We start from the raw sequence: 21,490 nt of genomic DNA, 5'->3' as shown, positions 1-21,490 counted from the left end.
AGTCAGAGAAATTGGTTTGAAGGAGAAGCAGATAAGAGTACCAGGGTTTTGAACAAAGGTGTTCAAATTGGTTTCAGACTTCAAAAACACAGAGGGAGAACTACAGTCAGGTTATTCTGAGTGTTATTTTTAGTTAATCTGTCCCACAGAAAAGTAGAATTAATGCTCTGCTATATTTCCAGAAAGATAAAGTACTATATGCAATACAAACATAACAGCTGCCAGCCTGCTTTTGCTAATGAACCAGACACCAGTTGGTTCTTGCTCCTCACATGCCAAATAACAGAGTCTTCATGAAGAGATGTAAAATATTCAATGCCTTTATGTTCAATGATTCAGTTAGTCAGGACTGTGAGCACAGTCTGCCATTGTGCACAGATCTCCAGCACAAGTCAAACCTCATCACTCCACCCTTCTCACAAAAGGGAGTTGTAACAGGATTGAACAGAATGAGGTTGAATGGTAGTGGGGAGACAATACCTGTGTAACAGAGGATGCATATGTTACGCAATCTTTTAATGAGGATGAGGTGCACTTTCAATGACAGATCAATTTCCAGATGTAAAATCACTCACAATTTTTGTCAATCATAAACTGTTCTTAGATAACCTAAGCCACAGTGTGCATTGCTTAAACAAATGCAGCTTCCTAATAGCTCCTCTAGAAGAATTAGCCACCATCAGTACTGGTTCAAGATCATTACTGTACTTAATAATCTGCATACAACGTTTACATTTGCTAGCAAAGGGAATTATGCTTTCTATCTTATATTCACACTAATGTTGAATTATTCTAATGGAAGGAAGGAAAAATAGACTTATTTCTTCCTATTGTTAATTAGAAAATGAACTAGAAGGTAATACAACTGACATCTAGAAATCTGCTAAAAGAAAAGAGATTAGTAGTAGTAGTAGCAGCTGAATTAAACGAGCTTAATACACATCAGCAGCGCACAAGCAGAAGCTGGAAAAAAATCAGTTTGCAGAGAGCTACACTGGAGGAACACCAAAACTACAAACCTGGATATGTGCCACCCTACATTTACCTGAGGAGAAATTAAGTAACATTCTTCTCTTTTGGCCCTTTTCTGACAATATTTTATTGCACCCTGTGTTCTAGTCTGTCATGTCTAGTTTTTAGCTATGAAAGTTCATTTGTCTTGGTCAAAACTAAAGGAATGGGCCCTTAAAAGAGAGGTGTGCTGTCTTTTTAAGTGACCTGGCATTACCTAACACATCCAGGCAATTGAAGCAAGCTACAGTATTTCAAATGAAAACAAAAAAATTCAACCAAACAAAAAAAAAATGCCCCAAGTAGCTGCGTAAATGGTTGTACATAAGATAAGAGCAATGACTGTCTTACAATGGTTAATTTCACTAATTTAACTTTCTTTTCTTCTCAGGCAGTATTCAAAAAGACAAAGCCATCCTCTTCTGACTTGACTTGATTTTAGATGCTTACTGATTATTAGTTTAGTCCGATTCTTCATTTGGCTGGGAGATAGATAAGTTCATAGAAAATTCTCAAGATTATGCAATTGAAATTTTCTTTCAGTTACAATATGTTTCATTCTCCTGGTAGTAATAACTCTAAATTTCACTTAATTTTATTGGCCACAGTGGAGCTACAGAAAGATTGTCAATAGATTTGGTATTGTACCCTTAGTAAAGTATACTGGTTTATGATTTTAACATTGTAAGAAATCTATATACCTATCACAAACACATGCAAAATCTTACAGGAGTACAACTGTAGACTGTGTTATATATATATAAAAAAAATATTTCTGTGAACAATAAAAATCACTAGCAAATAAGAGTACTTTACTAAGTTTTCAGCTAGTTGAAAAGACTCATCCATGCCTTTCAAATATCAAAAATACAAAAAATCTTTTGTACTATAAGGTCCAACATTAATGTTCTCCAGTGCTAACAGCTGATACTATTTTACCACTCAATTATAAAAGAAAATCTTAGTAATCATTCAGAGTAATCACATATAGATTTCTAGCAGTCTGTTGTTATTTTTGATACAGAATCAACAGTAAATAAACTTCCTCTTTTGATGTGTGCATGTCATATTCAAACTATGTTACTATTACTAACTACCTGTAAAGTCCAAGGTTAATGTGGCTCACTAGTTAACACGTCAGCAAATCTTTCTGGGATCTCAATTTGTAACTACAGTAATGCCCTTCTTAAGCCATAAGGCCATTTATTTTTATTGCAGTAATGAAAGATAATCAATGTTAATCATATTATGTTCATACAAGATTTTGTTTTTCAATGAAATCTGTACGCATTTCATAGTGTTTTTGCAGTTTTAAAGATGCTACTCTATCAGAACAAGGGAAGAGAATCTATGCAACTGAAGAATAATGAATGGAATGGAGACCACTATGGCTTGGTTCCTAAAAGCATTGCAACGATCACTCACTTCTTAGTAATAAGTAGGGTATAAAACATATTTAATGATTATCCTTCAGATACAATTATATATTTTCTGCATATTTGAAGAAACAGATCCAGCAAAATTTTTAGTAAAGTCATAAAATATCATTTTAGTTTCATGGGTTTTGCCTGTGTTAATTTAAAAGGGAGTCTTTGATGTGCTTGTTCTTAAGAAAGACACATTTGAATAATGGGCTGTGATATATGACAACTCAACTCTGATATTCTATATTTGACTTAGTGCTTTTGTTACTGAAAATGTGCCCCCATTCTTATTGTATCTGATGTCTTTATGCTACAGGAGTTGTTTTAAAATACAGTCATATTATATTAGGGAAACTTTCCTTACCAGCTTTCAGGAAAGTGCAAATAAGTTCAAGAATTGGACACATTATAGAATTTAAATTCAATCCAGCCTCTGAGTTCCAATAAATTTCAAGAGCTTTCTTTGCACATCCCTAAGTACATAACTTAACATAGTGTTGTAACAATCTAGTGCTCGCTTGTCTATCATGCACAGAATCTAATAGTTTTTCAGTTCAGGAAGACTCGGTGTTAGAAAAATGTCAGACAAATCTAATGAGGCTTCAGATACTCTGGTTTATGCTGGAGTTTAATTTAAAGTTACACTGATGTTTTAGCATGTTTACTTATTCTTGAGTAAAGAGAATTCATTATTTCAATGACATAACCTCCAGACAATGTTCCATGAATTGATTTAAGATGTGCCGGTAATTTTGACAGCCTTAATGTGGAGTTGAACATCTGTAACAACATATTACTTGACTTTTATTCTCATTTCATTTTTTAAGTAAAATAAAGGGAATGTCTTTCAAAAACAGTGGATAAGCTTATAACTTTTTCCTTTGTCTTTTTTTGTTTGTTTGCTTGTTTTTGTTTCTACCATTTTTATTTTTTTTAAATAAATCTGTCTCTTTCAGTGTCTCTTTCAGGTAAAGAGAAGCAAAACTTATAGGCACCATATTTGGACCTTCAAAAAGAACTGTGATTTGAAATACCATTTATGTTACTGAACAAACGGTAAGAGCTGGTAAACTCATTCTGTCTAGAATGTAAGTGTATCAGAGCAAATAAACCATATGAAAAATAAAGCACAAACCACCCAGAAACATTAGTTGACTAGCTATTTTGATTAACTTATTAATCACCGCATCTGGAGGAACCCACATCTGTAAGCACTTCAGAGAGCATTAGTAATGTCATAGTCACATTGAAAACAGGCTGCAAAACCATGCACAGATCAATTGGAATTGCTTTATGCATCCAACTATGGGGCTACCTACGGAGATCTTGGTTCAACCCAGGCTTTTGGGAGTGGTAGCGGTATTTTACAGGCAAGCTGAGTGCCCTTTGCAATCTACAGTAGGTAGATTTTCCTTGTTCAACAGAATTCAATAAATTAAGTTGCAGCAGCGAGGGATTGTTGGGTAGGAAGAGGCTCCCTTTACGGTTATTAACAAGTGGAACAGGTTCCGGGACTCCTTCAGTGGACTTGGCACCAACCAGTGCAATAGTAGTTGTATTCTTGAACTGATATGAGCTTTTTGGGTAACTTGATCTAGCTGCATTCTTTACTTCTAAATAATAAGAAAAAATGTAAATTAATGTCCTTGTATTAGAAATTATTTCAAACCATGAATCAATTTTGACATCATGTGGAATTACAGACCTCAAAGCTTAAAGTATCAGTTTCTACAGTTGAAATAAAGGTTTATACCTGCAATTTTATTTACTTTTCCCCTAATATATATATATATATCTTTTTAATAAGAGAATACTTATGAAAGGATTATTCCACAATATTATCATCTTTAAGCAATAATCTCATCCTAGGGTAAGTGTGTTTGAGGCGACTCTTATTTCCCACCTGTTGATAAAGGTTTTGAGATTTACTAGCTGTACAAGACATTTATTCCCTAGAATCTCCTGAAAATGACAGAGAAGGTATAACACTCTGTTGCTGTTAAAATAAATAAGGGATAATAGAAGAAAAGTCAACACTTCAAAACTGTGCAGTCAAAGTTACAGATTTAATCCGGTGTTTATAAACCTAGATAAAAGTAGTTGGATACTTAGAACTGCTGAGAATTGTGCATTTCAGATCAGGTATAACACCTCTGAAAAAAGAGATAATAGGTTTACTTTCCTAAGTATGGTTTTGACATGAAATGGTTATTCTTAATCTTCTAACATATCAAAGTTCATTGAACAAAAAGAGTAATTTATACCTCCAAACATTCGTTGTTAAAAATAAGCAGCTGTGATTTTCTCCAAATACTTATTTCATTATGAATGAGTACATTATTGAGAAAGTATACTACTAAGTCAGTAAGATCTTCTATTTTCTCCTATTTTGTTACATATTAAGAGGAAAATCGCTTAAGTAGGAAGTATTTTATGGGCTGATAATCTTGCAGCATTGTTTGCATACATCTTGATTTGCCTTGAAGTTTTCATGGATAACTTTGAATAGACGATAGCTCAAAACTGTTTAAGCAAGTTGGCATGGGTTTTTTTGGGTAGTTTACCATCAGATAAAAACATTATTACGGGCAGATACATAAATACCATCCACATGCTTGCCATTTGTATTCAATCACAAAACCTACCTCTATTAGCAAAATGTGATTATAGGAGTTATTTTAATGTACTCTAACTAGTTTCAAATACTTATTATCAATCTATCCATTCCCATTCAGGGATTTCTGCTTGCCTCTACCATGAGTGATACAGAGAAGAAAATCAGTAAGAGCAGAACCAGAGTCTATCTTGGCGTTTCTCTGGTCTTTGCTCGTAATAAAAGATCCAATACATAGTAATAAGAACAGATACTCATGAGAGCTCAGATGGATTTAAAATCATTCATGGAGAGCATGTATCTTATTAGCATAATTTCCGAAGGAGGAAAAAAAAAAAAAAAAAAAAAAAAAAAGCTATGTATCATGTTGCAAATTTCATGAAAATTATCAGTCTTACCTTGGAGTCACTGTTTTTTGGTCAAATCTTGTACTTCTATCTTTGGTAGCCCTCCACTGAAACAATTTTCAGGTGATAAAATAAATCTGTGGAGACCTATCTCCCTACACAACCCATTGGTCAAGCATGTATTCATACAATTTAAAACATATCCATTCTGTTCTATTTTTAAACTACTCACTAACATTGGAAATATTCTTTATGTATCTACTTGCCTGCATCAAACATGTTTACAAACAATGGAAGAAGACTAAAACCTATTAATAATGTTTATCTCCCCTCCAATGAAATTGTTTAAGAAACATCATCCTCTTACACTCACTTCTGGAATTCAGTAAGTGATCATTTCACGTGTGAGATCTAATTATCACTAAACTTCCATAGCAGTGTATGTCTTATGGCATATTCCACACAGACGTGAGCAAGCTTTCCCAAGACTGTGTGCATTCTCCATTCCTCTAATAAAGTTACATATTTTTAACTTTTGGAGAGTAAAACTGGTTGTGTTTATCCTAAACAGCCTGTGTCAAACACATAGGGATATACAAGGAAATACATGTGTAAGCACAGAGATGCAATTTTGAACACACATATATAACAGTGTTCTCAGATTAAGAACTATTGTATAACTAGGAGAGAAATATTAGCCAGCAGTGTCACTTCTCAGACACATAATACAATGTGCAGTACTTAAAACACTTGTGTTTTAAAAAGTATTGTGTTGTTCAGCAAAAGCATTTTACTTTTATGAAGTTTCTTAAAAATCTGAATTCATTCCTGCTCTGCTATGTGGGCTCAATTCCATGGAAAACGCATTTGCAAAACAGAGATTGCTCTTAATTATATGGAACTGAATACATTCTTACTGACCGTCACTGCCTCATGAGGTTTGGCAACCAAACTGTTCGGATTGGGGTAATCTGTTATACCACTGTGCAATTTTAAACCAGAAGTTCAGTATCCATGAGGGTCTAGTTCCAAGTATGTGATGAGTTTAGCATCAGCAAGCCTACTGAAAAAGAACTATTTTCTTGTCACAGTTAAATTAGGTTTTCTTTATCTAATATGATACAAGCAACTGTTTACAGATGAGTACATGGTTACAAGATGAGAATGGTTACAGGATGAGTGTTCTGCCTGCATTGTACACATTTCCACAGTCTGTAAGAACTATTCAGGATATTCACCATGTACCCAAAAGGCATTATTATTCTTAATTAAGAATCATGGCATTTATTGGTCATTTTGAGAGCAAATGAATAGCTTATTGAGAATAGCAAACAATAAGGAAGTAGATAAGAGTAGTAATTTAAGAAATTCGATGTTTTCTGTAGTATTTCTAACTGCAGTCTGGCTGAACACTCAAGGTATTTTGGAAAATACTGTACAGAACTTGATCAAAAAACCTGTCAACATTAGATGGGCAAAAACTAATGCCTTTAAAATATGCAATATGAAAGGGATTTAGGTAAAGGTAGTCTGAAGCTGCATTCATTCCCACCCTTTCCCCTGACCCTCAGCAATTCCCTTTTAAGCTCAATGAATATATGCTTGCCTACAGAATGCATTAGGGAATCATGACTATTTCTATTTCTATACATTTTACTTATTCTAATGTAGATAATTTGAAATGCAATCTGGAACTCCCTGAACATTTTTAAAACAACCAATGCAGTTAATCTAATGCCTATGGCAATCTCTATTTATTCTTTGTAAGCATACACTTGCCACAACTTAAAACTGGGCTGAGCTTTAATTTAAATGTAACAAGGCAGAATACCAGTGCAGTGCTTTCAACAAAATGGCTGAAACTGGCTTCAGCATGATTTGCCTGGAAGGGAAGATGAAAATGCGTTTTAAAGGAAAAAAAATATCCTGACCAAAACCAGACATTCTAAACAACCACCACCAATACCCACCACTCCATTCCTCCCCCAGCTCTATCAGCTGCTGGGCTTCCAGCGCCGCTTTCATCAGACACTAACAGTGTTTTCCTTCATAGTCAGCCATCAGCCAGAGCTGTCACTTGCAGATACTTCATTTTTGTTTCAGTCTAATTCATACTTCACCCTCTTAATCTCTGCAGTGAGTAATGCCATGTCCCTGTGCAGATACGCCAGATCCAGCACTAGAAGCACAGAGAATGCTTTTAACTATTGGACTATCATCATCTGGAAAAAGATTTCATTTCTCTCCCCCCAGCATCACTGTTCTTTCTCCAAAGCATCCTCCCAGCTGCCCTCCAAAGGAGCAATCACTGTTCTGCAACAGTCTTCCACTTAGCCCAGCTTTCATGTGGTGGGTAAAGACTAGCTGCAGTTCCGTATTACTCAATGCAAATAATCAATATGTTGATTGAGCTTTTGGCTACCAGAGATCCTTCAATAGGAACAACAGCAAGCATGACTTCCCTCTTTCAATGACAAGCCTGTTTAGACTTCGCTACCTACCACTTTGTGAATCAGGCAACTGAAAATACCCACAGCAATTTCTCCAAACTGTCAGCTATTGCTGTGATTCCACCCAGCACCCCCTGAACAAGACAACAGATTAACCATTAGGCTAGATATGTTGAAAATATACAGCTTCAACCTTTCCCCAGCTAGCTCAGAGCGATGTATAGATGATTATTTCAACCGTCAGCTGCCGCATAGACTTAAACCCCTGCACAATAACTCCTGGATTCATCTGCCCCTTGTCAAACTTGCACAGCTTTAGTTTGAGCATACATAGTGTGGCAGTTTCACTGCGGATCTAGAATAATCCAGACGGCTGCTGTCTCTTTGTTAACAGGAAGCTAAACTGATGAGTTTGTAATGCATTTCTTATCAAAGGTAGCTTCAGAAAAGAAAATGTGCCCCATCAGTTTGGGTTGCATTTTAGCAGTCTATCAAAATATAGTTTAATCAGAACATGTCTAGATAAAAATAATATTATTAATCTTCTTTAAAAATCACTTTATAGCAATGAATTATTTTTGAGGTAAATTTATAATTACTACTGGATTTTTTTTATTTATATTTTTATTGTGGTAAGAGAAATAATGAGAAACTTTTGACTGGAAACTACAGTGCAGTGGTGCTTGACGAGATACAAGAACATTAATTTTAGAAACCACAGAGCAGTGTTTGGTGTCTGAAGTGGTAATTCAAATAAAAGACTGCTTTTTTGGTTTCCATATACACTGCAAACTCAGGGAACTTCATTACATTGCTTTGTTTTGTTTTTTTGTTTTGTTTTCCTTTTCATACAAGAGAATGTCTATATAATGCTCTATAACGCTGCATGTCTATACATTCTAGTACCATGAGAAAAGCAGGAGAGGCTCACTGAAGCTGCAGAATGTGCCATTTAAAGCAGGTAAGAAAACATCAAGATCCAAGAATGTTAAGGATGCATCATTTCAGAAAAATTAGCATATACTGAATGGCGCCTACACAAAACATTCTCCTTGAAACAGTGCAGACCAATAAAACATCTTTTTTTTTTTTTTATTATTTAGTTTTTCTTGTCCTAGGCTTGTACCTTTGGGCTAAATGCAGTTATGCAGTTAACACTGACAAAATGCCAAATGAATTGCTCTACTTTGGTCTTTTTTTTTTTTTTTTTTTTTTTTTTCTCTCCAGTTGTTTGTGTGTGTTGGTTTTCTCTTTAAATCTGATGATAAAATTTTGTACTAATAATAGAGTGTCTTTCAACCTTTCTTACTTCTTATCATAAACAAACAAACAAATAAATAAATAATTGAAACAGCTACAGATTTCTTTCTCATCTTAGTTTTCCCCTGAATGTTGTAAAAAGATACTTAAGACAAAATGCAGACTGCTGCTAGGGTGGATGTGGCTATGCATTCTAGATGGCTGCTCTGATACTGTGCTAAACCTTGACAAAGTAAGTTAAAGTTCCTGAACTTTCATGGTCACACAAAGATACAGAATGAAAGATAAACTGCAGAGGTATTTACAAACCCTGCAAAATTTTAACTCAAATCTTTTGATGAAAAAAAGCTCAGGCTACGTATGTTTTTATTGTACTTGCAGTCTTACATTTATTTCTAAGGGTAGAGCAACCCCTTAAGGTTAGTGTAGAACTTTGATTTCCCTTTGCTCTTCTAGTTTATTTCAAGAGCATAGATACTAAGAATGTTTTCCAAGGGTATCAGTTGTTAACATTTCTCTATTACTGTGAATTCAGTAACTGAAGACTCCATTTAAGGCTGTTCAAATTGTTGCTGATCTGAGGTCCACTGAAGTCAGAGAAACACTTATATTAATTTCATTGGACTTTGGATCAGGAGTTATTCACTTCTCATGCTTTGGGGTGAAAGTTGATAAAATGGGACAGGAATAAAGTACTTCCCATATATATACTATTTCACAATTGCCTTGGACACTTTAGAGGAGAAAGGCTTCAAATTTCATGGGCCTGGCATATTGTCCCTTTAGAGAGCAGTTCCTATATGAAGAGCAGTACTGTTTGCATGTAAAAACCATTTTCCCTTTCCTCCTAAGAGCATGCACACTAGGAAAAAAAATAAGCTGTTTTATATTTAATTTCTAATTTGGTCCTAACTTTGACTAAGCTGTAATTCCACCGAACTCTGAATATTTTTTTCTGTTTCAAGTTTCATTATTCTCTCATACATTTTTCTTGATGTTTAGGTTCTCCGTTCTCGACTGTCTTCTCAATTTATGGCACATTCTGCAATTGTTTATGGAAGCCATTACACTGTCATTGGTAAACTGTCAAATTAAAAGCCACCCAAATAATAATAATAATAAATCCATGCACTTCTTTCGCACTGTCCATTTAGTTATCCAATTGACTTCTCTACATATTGTAACCACCTATTTGGGATAGGGGTGAAGAAAGAGATGTGTCTGTAATGTAGGAGTTGAATGGGCATCTGTTTTCCAAACAAAAATCAAACTGAAAGCAACTGACTTTGTTTTTGAGAGTACACTTTGGAGAATAAGAAAACTAACCAGTATAAATATTCTCCCTATTAAATTTAATATTCTTAGTCCATTTTGACAGGCTATTTTGCGGTCTGAACACCAAGGAAGAGAAACAGTGAAATGTTATCAGTGTCTGAAATAACAGCTGTTCAGGCCCTTGTGTGCCCTACTCTGTCACAACTAGCCAGCAACTCCAATTTTAGAGCTCTAGCTGCTGCATCTAGCAGAAGGAAAATATAAAAAGATTGGTCAAAACCAACTTTTAACTTTTCAATAGAACACCTGATGGCCTCATGCCTGGAAGCAGAGGACTGGGAACCTACTGACTTCAAATTTAGTTCTACTAGTGACCTGTTACACAGCCTATGGTTTCTTGCTTACAGTCAGTGTCCTTTTAAAAGTATTCTTTACTCACAGCTCTTGCTAGGACACAAGTGGCTAAATTATCTGAAAATGTTGCTGATAATCACTCATTTCTACAGATCTGCCCAGCATAGCTTGAGGTTGCTGTTTGGAAAATATATTTCATAAAAACATACAACATGCACACATGTGATAAGAGTAAATTGTTATTAGCATTTAGTTTTGTTTTTTTTTTTTTTTAATTAGACATGATGGTATATCTCTTTCACATATATACCCATAGTTCTAAATTCACTGTCATCAGCTATCCTTGTTTTAGTACACAGCAATCTAGCCTGCTGCCTCAGTGAGGATTTTGACATCATGGGTGAAGGACACAGAGATAGAAGCTGCTGCACAGAGGTAGAACAGTGGTAGGTGTAATTATGTCCTTCTGTCAAACTGAGGGAGGAATCTGTCTTGCTGCTCCTAAGCAGAAGTTTCCACTTTGTTACTGAATAAACTCAGCCCATTTAATCACTGCTAAATCCAGAAGTTTTAGCCCCTGTTACAGTGAAAATAAGAATACCAAAGACCAACACTGTGTCTATTTACAGTTTCCATCAGGTCAACTATATTCAGTAGGAAAACATAAAACAAATAAAAATAACTAAGTGAGAATAAACAGGAAAAAAAAAAAAAAAAAAAAAAAGATCACAGGAGACCCTGCTGTTTGGTTTGCTCTTTGGGATTAGAAATCCTGTATTTGCTGCATAGATGACAGAGTGCTGCACAGAAAAAGAATAGCTGTATGCTTACTTATTCTACAGATCTGAACAAGGCCTTGCTGCAATGTTTTCCTTCCTGAGAGGTTCAGGAAGTGTAGATTTCACCATGCAGATGTCTAATTAGACTTATTACTTCACTATCCAGTTCAAAGTGCCAATTTATCTCTACATCTTAAATACACACATTTCCACTGTGACTCCAACTTACATATCCTGAAATTTTAAACTGAAATAACTTTTCACTAGCCTGCTCACGACAAGTTCAAAAATACATGTTTTCATCAAGTCACTTCCTGAAAAAAAGATATGAGGTCCCCTTCCCCACTTCCCTGTCAGCACAACAGTGCTGAGTGAAGGAGAGATTTGTATAAAATTCTTATAAAGATAGGGAACTGTATACTTAACTCCTACGGTTTCTTGAGTTCTTCCTCTGCTTCCTTGTGAGTTGTCTTAGTTCTGAAATACAGAATTTAGGCTAAATTGCTTAAGTGGTTTTCATTCCTAGTGTTTGTAAGTGGGCTTTTTCTTTATATTAATAAGAGGTTAATTTGCCACTGCTAAGTTACGTTTTTGTTCCCCTGTAATCATAGCTACCATTGAATTTCTTTTCCCTTCTGGTACTTGTTTACCCTATACAAAAGTGTGTAGAAGTGCTCTTGACTCTGAACAAGAATTGAAATCTTGACATTTAACTCTGCCTTTCTTATCAGCAGCCTTATCTGACTTTCATCCACATCAGTGGAAAAACTTCAATTTATTAAATGTTAATAGGATCAGGCTCAGTGATCCCCAAGACTGTTTCGGGTTCAGCTGTAATATTCCTTTGGGATGGAGATCTTCACACTACTGTTACCTGTAAGCTCATAATATCGATTTCACATCTTTAAGTATAAAATGCTGTGCTTGTTTATGTAGTTGTCCTTATATGCATATGTTTACACTGTATATACCTATTCAGGAATGTCCATATACAATAGATGCAAGCCATAAGAAATAGTATAAATCCATTTTTTCTTTACATAGTATTATTTCTTAAAGAAAATAAAAATAATTAAAAAAAAAAAAAGTTATCGTAGGGGGTTTCCTTTACTACTTATTTCTGAGCTCGCAGCACCATCTGCTGGTTATACTGAGTTTTCTCCACATATATGAACAAGTCTAGAACAGCATTTCTCAGCAGCCATTATAAACAGGTACTGTATTAATGGAAGATAGATTTTTAGCACACTAGTTGCAGTTTAACACTACTCCATTAATGGAAGTATGGCTTTCATAAAAATGGAGAATGTTAATAGCTGACAAACCAATTTTCCTATGCAAAGTACTGTAACTCACAGGGTAAACATCAAAATGAATCAAATAGCTTCTACCTACTATATTAAAAGCCTATTTTTATATATGAAGTTTTTATCACTTATTAAAGTTTAATACTGTCTGTGACACTAAGAAACTTTTTTTTTTTCTTTTTTTTTTTTTTTTTTTCCCCCTAAATGCTCACTATTTTAGGAAATGCATAGGAATTATTTTACTTCAGTGTCGTAAAGCCCTGTTTATCTCTGAACAAATGTATCTTAAAATAATCCATTATTGCATGGTAAATATATCAATATAATAATATACAAGTTACAGCTACCTAATATTAAATCTATAAAATAGTAGAAAAAATAACAAGATCTGAAATAGAAGTGGAATATATGTAGGTTGCTCCAAAAGTAATGCCTCTCATTTACCCCCATAAAAACTACAACAGTTTAAAAGAGCACAATAACACAGAAGGTCTTAATGAGGTCTCCCTGCAGCCTTCTCCACATTGAAGAAGCTCAACTCCTTCACCCTATCTTCAGAGGAGAGGTGCTCCAGTCCTCTGATCTTCATGGCTCTCCTCTGGACCCTCTCCAAAAGCTCAACACCCTTCCAGCACTGGGGGCCCCAGACCTGGATGCAATACTCAAGATGGGGCCTCATGAGGGATGATGACCTACCTCATCCTGCTGGCCATCCTTCTTCTGATGAAGCCTAGGATACTCTTGTCTTTCTGGGCTGCAAGCACACACTGCTGGCTCACATTAAGCTTTTCATCAACCAGAACCCCTATGTCTTTCTCAGCATGTGCTACTCTCAAGGAGTTCTTCTCCCAGACTGCATACATACATGGAATCACCCCAACACAAGTGCAAAACCTTGCACTTTATTTTGATTAACCTCATTAGGTTCACATGGACTCACCTATTGAGTTAATCAAGGTCCATCTGGATGGCACCCCTTCCTTCTGCTGTATCAGCTGCACCACTCAGCTTGGTGTCATCAGCAAACTAATGAGGTACACTGATTACTAACATCTGTGTCCCTGACAAAGGTGTTAAAGAGTACCAGTCTCAGGACAGACCTCTGCAGGACACCACTCATCAAAAACTTTCAACTGGACATAGAGCCATTGACCACAACCATCTGGCTCTGACCTTCCAGCCAATTCCTTAGCCACCAAATTGTCCACCCTACAAATACACATCTCTCCAATTTTGATTTAAGGATGTGGTAGGGAACCATGGCAAAGATCTTTAAGAAGTTCAGGTACATGATATCAGTTGTCTTCCCTTTGTTCATTGATACCATCACTCCATCATAAAAGGCCACTAAATTGGTCAGGTATGACTTTTCCTTGGTGAAGTCACATTGGCTGTCTCAGATCACCCATTTATCCCTCGTGTGCCTTAATGTGTCTTCTAGGAGGATTTGTTTCATGATCTTCCCAGGCACAGAGGTGAGGCTCACCACCCTGTACTTTTCTAGGTTCTCCTTCCTCTCTTTCTTATAAATGGGAGTGATGTTTCCCTGTTTTTCAGCCACTGGGTTACTTATCACCAAGAGGTTCAGGAATGTAAAATTTTGGGATGTGAAAAATATGAGAATCCTGGCTAACAGTGAAGATTGAGACAAAGAATTCATTGAGTACCTCAGCCTTCTCCATAACTGTTGTACCAGGTCTCCTTTCTCAGTTATGAGAGGAGGCACACTGTCTTTGGCCTGTCTCTTCTGACCAATAAACTTTTAAAACTCCTTGTAGTTTTTAACATTCCTCTCGAAGCTCTATTTTATCTGTGCTTTGTCTTTCCTAATCCTATGTCTGCGTGTCTGAACATGATCCCTATATTCTTCTCAGGTGATATGTTCTTGTTTACACTGCCAGTACATGCCCTTTTTTTCCATCACTTTGACTAGCAGGTCCTTGCCAAGCCATGTTAGTCACCTGCCTCCTCTGCCTGCTTTCTTATTCTGAAGAATGGAGAGCTCTTGCACTCTCAGAAAGGCATCCTGAAAGAGTAGTCAGTTTTGCTCCACCCTTCCCAGGAGATCTTGTCCAACAATTCCTTAAACAGCTTCAATTTCACGATCAGGTTCCTGACTCCACTCTATGCCAGGCCCACATTCCTCAAGATCACAGGGGTCATTGGATCCCAGGTTGCTCCTGATCCTAATGTCTTTAACAACCTCCTACACATTGGTGAGCACCAGGTACAGCAATGCTTCACCTCTGGTCCATCTGTCCAATGTTCTATTCTTGTCACCAACATTTTCAACATATTGAAACTGATATTCAGTTCTGTATATAGTTCCCTGGTCATAATCTGTTGATTCATGTGGATGAGCTGACTGAGACACTTCATTTCATGATATGACAGCTGTGCATGGCCATCCAGAATGTGCCTTGTCTTTCACGGTGCTGTTGCCTCTACTGAAATGCACCACCCACTGTCTCATTGTGCTCCCAACCACTGTTTGGTCTCCATAAATGTTCAGCAAGTGTTGATGAATTTCAGTGGGTGCCATTTATTTCTCATGGAGGAATTCAGTGATATATACTTGATTCATCTTCCCTTCCATTTTGGACATCAATTTGTCAGACTGCCTCTCTGCTGACATCTGTCACATGGCAAGAAAGTGTAATGGAATACTGGCAGAAAGGTTCAACATCTACTGCTGTACCGCCAACATCTGCCTCTGATTTTGTGGGTCAACATAATAAGATAGAAAGCATTACAGATCCCACTTGTTGGTATTGTGTCCAGTTTTGGAGCCTCCAGCACAAGAAGGACGTGGAGGGTCCATGAAGACCATCAGAGGTCTAGAGCGCCTCCCATATGAGGACAGGCAGACAAAACTGGGGCTCTTCTATCTCCAGAAGGCTCAGCAGCAGCCTTCAGGTGCCTCACAGCAGCCTTCTGGTACCTGAAGGGAATCTAAAGGAAAGCTGGGAAGAACTTTTTATAAGGGCAGGTAATGAAAGGACAAGGGGAAATTGTTTTAAACTGCAAGAGTGTAGATTTAGAGTAGATATTAGGAAGACATTCTTTATTGTGAGGGTGGTAAGACAGTGTAACAGGTTGCCTAGCGAGGCTGTGAATGCCCTCTCCCTGAAAGCATTCAAGGCTAGGCTGGATGGGGCTTTGAGCAACCTGATCTAGAGGGAGGTATCCCTGACTATAGCACGGGGGTTAGAACCAGATGATCTAAAAAGGTCCATCCAACCCAGGCTATTCTATGATACTTTTGGAGCAGTCCCCATGATTCATTTCTATTGAGAATTAGAGAAGTTCAGTGAGCCACTTTAAGGTAAACAATGGAAAAACAAAGAAGAGGAAATACATATATACATATATATGTACACATATTTTAAATAGTATGGGATGTCTACCTCAGACTGTATCTTCAAAAGTACCTGACAAATAATTCATACTCACATCTGCCAAAGCACACAGTTGTTCAGCTAAAATACACTGTTAGGGAAAAAAAAGGGCTGGCAATTTCTTAAAGGTAGAAAATAAAGTGTAAGCTAAGTAATCCAATGGTGATAACTAATTACAATGTTTCCTATAACAGCAATTTGATTTGTACTCAAAAGGATGGGTGCATTTGGGAAGGATCACATTTTTAAATAAAACCCAAATAGAATCAAAATAGAGTAAATAAACAGAGAGAACTATAACTTCCCTCTAATTACATCTCTGTTACGTAAAAAGACTTCACTGAAAACACTGGCACACACACTGAAGTTAGGGTCGAGCTATTTATAGTTAGTGTAAGAGGGACATGAATGCTATCTCACATCATGCAAGACTACCTACAAAAATAAAAATGTATAAAAAATATGCAGACTAATAACTTAGGAAGGAAACAAGCAATACTGAATATTCCAGCAAAGTAAATTGATAACAACTACTCCAATGATGAGGAACAGCTTTAGAACAGAAGCTGAACTGAAGTTAAACACTGTGCTAAAAAACATGATGCAAATATGGACATTAAGGGAGTAATTGAAGGTAGCCTAACAGCAGCCTCAATGCTAGTCAATAAAATATCCTGAAATAAGATGCAAGGAAAGATGGCAATGGAGAATTCTGACAGGATGGCCACAGTGCTGAACTAGAGGTGCCAAGCTAAGCCCTGCAGAACATTGTCATGTTCACTGTTATACCAAAGAAACCATTTAAACTCTGTGAGTATAGAATTAAAGACAAGATGTTCATTTCAGAACGAGTCAGCAAGATAAAGAGGAAGGACTAAGAAAAGAAAAAGAAATCCAACACAATAACACCAACCCTGTAAAGTAAATTCTGCAGGAAATCACTGCTACTATTTCTGTTTAATTATCTCACTAACTCCACAATAAAGCCTACAGTCAACTGGAGAAGGATTAACTCTTTCTAATAAACAAAGAATTGATATATTGGCTACCATAAGATTTATGGGTCAGTTACTACCCTGGAAGTAACTATATCAACCAAAAATGCCACAGGATGTCAATGTATTTGGAAATAGTGCTGCTGCCAGATGTTTTGAAAGTCAGATACTAAAAGGATCCAGAAATGCAGTGCTCAGGGGACACTGACAGCTGTCAAGAAAGTCATCTTCCCAAAGCAAATTGCCTGGAGCTCTACCTCTGAGGATTTTATTTTGTCCCGCCTGAGGAGAAAGAAGAGGGCAGACAAAAGACTCATATGCTGAAGGCAAATTAAAAACAAATGCCTATTTTGACAGATTTTTTCTTTTCCTCATGGGCAGAGCCCAACTATACTGCTGAGGAAATCTGTGGGTCCAGAGGGGCAACTTCAGGATGTTTCTTGAGGAGTACAAATAATTTGAGTATCAAGGCTGAATATATCAGCCCAAGGATACAATTCTTGCATTCCTTCAAGCTACAAAATGAGATGCAAAACAGCAGATTTCCTATCTATTTAGAAGGAGAAATCTCTGGAAAACTGTAGTTGAATGATCTGCAGCATTTAAATAAATTCATTAGACCTTGATCAGACACTCAACTGAATAACACGAACAATCATGAATAAAAAGAGTATGCATTACAAGAATGACAGAATTATAAAATAATTGTATATCATAGCACATATATGAGGCACAGGATACTTGGGATATAAATCAACACGCAGATGGCAAAGGTGCCCATGGGTTAAAAAACTACCAACTCCTGCTCTTGTAGAATTTCAGACTGATTTTATATCAGACAAACCTAGACTTACCTGATCAGAGAGCCTTGCTTTGAGTCTTCCCTGTCACTTCAAATTGTGGGCTCTTTCAAATGTAACAAATGGATTTTAATGAGTCCTCTCCAAACGCTCCAAAGTGTAGGACTAAGATGCCTGTAAGTTGTACTCCATTTATGGAAGGTTCTTATTACATAGTGATGATTACATTGCTGATTTCAGCCTCTGCCGATCCTTATGTTATGATTATCATCACAGAACTTGTGCTGAGTCTGACATCTGTCCCTGTTCTCTCACCTTCCCTCTAAAGGCATATATTATGACTGAATGAAGAAATCAATAAGGTACATCCTGTTAGCCATGACAGCAAGAAGCAAAACATATTCAATCAAATATTTGAATATACACGTAGGTTGGTGCAAAATCAATCTCTCCTATACACTCTCATGGAAACTGCATCAGATACATAGGACACAATAACACTATTTGATAGAGGAAATTCTTAGCTACAAAACACCATTTTTCAACACTGTTCCCACCATTAGCTATGCTTTTTTTGCCAGAAATGAACAAGACCTATCTTGCCACTATTGCTGTCACCATTGCTGAAATGCACCACCCACCACCTCACTGTGCTCATACACACTTCTCAGTCTCCAGAAATGTTCTGGAAGTGTGAAAGCAAGCATTAATGAGTGTCAATGGGTGCAGTTTTTTCTGAATGAAGGAATTCACTTCCACTCCTTTGTTTCATTCTCCCTTCCATGTCAGACTTCCTTTTGTCAGACTGCTCCACCACTTTAATCTGTCACACAACAGAAAAATGTAATGGAATATTGGCGGGAAGGTTCAATTTCTACCGCCATACCACAAACATCCACCTCTGATATTGTGGGTGAAGATAATAAAACAGTAGTAATTACTTTTGGAGCAGCCCTCATATTCTAGAAAAGAGGCCAGCTACTAAAATAAAATAGCAACACAAATTTCTACAGTGCCAGATGGCATATCTGCTCAACCATTCAGGCAAAAAGTTTATTCAAAAACTTCCATTTCTTTCTCTGCAATAAAACCATTGTAATGTAAAACCTCATTGTAGCTCTGTGAAGCAACATGTACCACTTCTACTAGACAGTAACAGTAATGTTAGAAATATGAGAATGGAAATAGAAGAACACCTAATGTAAGTAAAATCTATGTTAGAACAAAGGAAATGTCATGACAGTCATAAACATAAATGATTCTTTGATTCTATGATTTCATTCAGCAATTCCTAACAGTAAATAAGATCTTAATTCAAAGTAAAGATTAGAAACTGATTAAAACTGGAGATGATTTTTTTTCCCCAGAGATCTTAAGAGATTTGTCCCTGCTGCTGCAAATAAACAAAATCTATAAATGCCCTCTTAGTATCCATTTTCAAAACTTAAATTGGACAGCAGCAAGGCAGATTCAATAATTTCCACATTCCTCTTTTCTGTTATGTACCTCATTTCACTTTCCTCTCGTCCTCACCATGCATCTATGACCATCTTCAGCAAAGATCAGAAGACATAAAAAATAGCCTCCCTAGATGAATCACTGTCAAAAGGATGCCTGTGATTATATTCAATAGATCAAAACATAATGATCTCAAAGCCCTGTGTAGCACAAAAAGTAATACAAAACTTGGAAAAGGAACAATAGACATGCAGTAACTCAGTATCTCAGTCAAGACTGGAATCTCTGCCTTGTGCCATTTTTGTTTCATTTTTGCCTAGGTAGGGTTTCTAGTCAGACTGAAATATCCACAGAAATGTTTAACCAGATTACACTGACCACATCTTGCACTCTAATAACATCTCCATCCCTCCTATTTAGAATAAATGCACTGTACTAAACAGTGCAACTGTACTAACTGGTATCAGTGAAGCATGCATGTTTGAGGTAGCATATAGTACATTTCCTAGTCATTGGTAAAAAATAAATCATAGCAAAACAGTACTAAGTAACGTATAAAATATCACAGTTAAAGTTATATCAGTGTGTTAGTAAAAGGCAATGCTAGCAGAAGCTGGTAAATATTCTCAAATTGTAAAAGTACAACTGAACTTTAATCTAAAGTATGTTATCAGTGTATTTAAGAAGTTATATACTAAACAAAATCCATGAATCTTTTGTAAAAAAAAAAAAACAAACAACAATATAAACTCTTCTATTCAAACTCCTTCCGTCTAATATATCCTCTACCAAGCCAAACACAAAACATGAAGGCTTGGTTTTAGGATACTTCTAGAGCCACACATGAAGTTATGTGACAACAATCTCCTATTTTTACATAGCACAGAAAAAAAAAAAAAAAAAAGAAAAAAAAAAGCATATGCAAATATTTGAAAAGGTTCTCAGAGTTAAGTAGAAAATACGCTGAAATGGAAAAAATTGTCTTGCAAGTTGTTTCTGGCTTCCAGGCTGAGAGCTAGACCACTTATATTTCAATAAGTACTTACTTCTGTACATTGTATTAAATATAGATACAATAACTTCAGAACACACATAATGTATTAGTCTTAGTCAAGAGAACTCTTTTTCTATGAATATGATGGACAATATTGCATGTCAGGAAACATCTGTGTTTTTTTTTCCTCTAAATTATAAAAGCCAACCAATAAAGGCATCAATTAAAATAATGGCAATAATAATAATATGGTAGCAATTTGAAAATAACACAAATTATGCATTAAAATGTATAGGTGATTAACATGAACTGATAAATCTCTGCTGTTATTGTTTCATTAATTCGAGACCTTGACCAATAACATCAACATAAATTAGCTCAGACTCAAAACGGCAATCAATTTTGGGGACCATTCCTGAAATATGGTACTAACATCATCCCAGCATCAATGAGCTTCTCAATCCTGCAGCTGTTTCTAAAAGCTTCCTCCCAAAGGCACATTTAAAACTAAATTAAATGCAACTTTGACTTAATTAACGTTTTAAATGATAATGAATACAGTGTAGATTCATAGAAGGCATTTACATTGTGTTATAAAACTGATAAAATTTTAATAACTCTTTGTTAATAAGTTATGTCTCTCCAGACCCATAAAGCCTAAGGCAGTCGGTGCTGTAGTCTAGGGCCTAATCTAGGTTCCTAATGCAGGTGGAATAAGGAGGCAAGAGTCTGACTTGACACTTGACATTTGCTCCAAGCCTGTTCTGGATCAAGCCACTGCTTGTTCATAAGTACTTTATTTCATATAGTAAAGGTCAGAATTTGGGCTCAAGGCAGGGCTATGACAGAAATGCTCAAGCTGAATCTGAGCCAGCTCTGGCATCTGTCGCTTGAAATAGCTCTGAAACAGTAGAGATGGAGAGCTAACCGGCTAGCATCTGTCCCACACCAAGGAGGTAACAGGAAGAATCTACTGCCTGGTGGTAAGAAACTGTCGTGGTGAGTTTCATGACAACCAGCCACA

At 36.3% G+C, this 21,490-nt stretch overlaps 1 protein-coding gene across 40 annotated transcripts in view; it reads right to left on the bottom strand.

Moving 5' to 3' along the window:
* KCNMA1 (potassium calcium-activated channel subfamily M alpha 1) overlaps window positions 1–21,490 on the bottom strand; it is a 403,732-nt gene that overhangs the window by 56,478 nt on the left and 325,764 nt on the right. The gene's annotated exons all lie outside the window — the stretch shown is intronic.

This window comes from Excalfactoria chinensis, chromosome 6 (assembly GCF_039878825.1).
Source record: "Excalfactoria chinensis isolate bCotChi1 chromosome 6, bCotChi1.hap2, whole genome shotgun sequence".
In the NCBI taxonomy this organism is placed as follows: domain Eukaryota; kingdom Metazoa; phylum Chordata; class Aves; order Galliformes; family Phasianidae; genus Excalfactoria; species Excalfactoria chinensis.
Note: the sequence above shows the minus strand (reverse complement) of the source record. Positions and strands in the feature narration are given on the sequence as shown.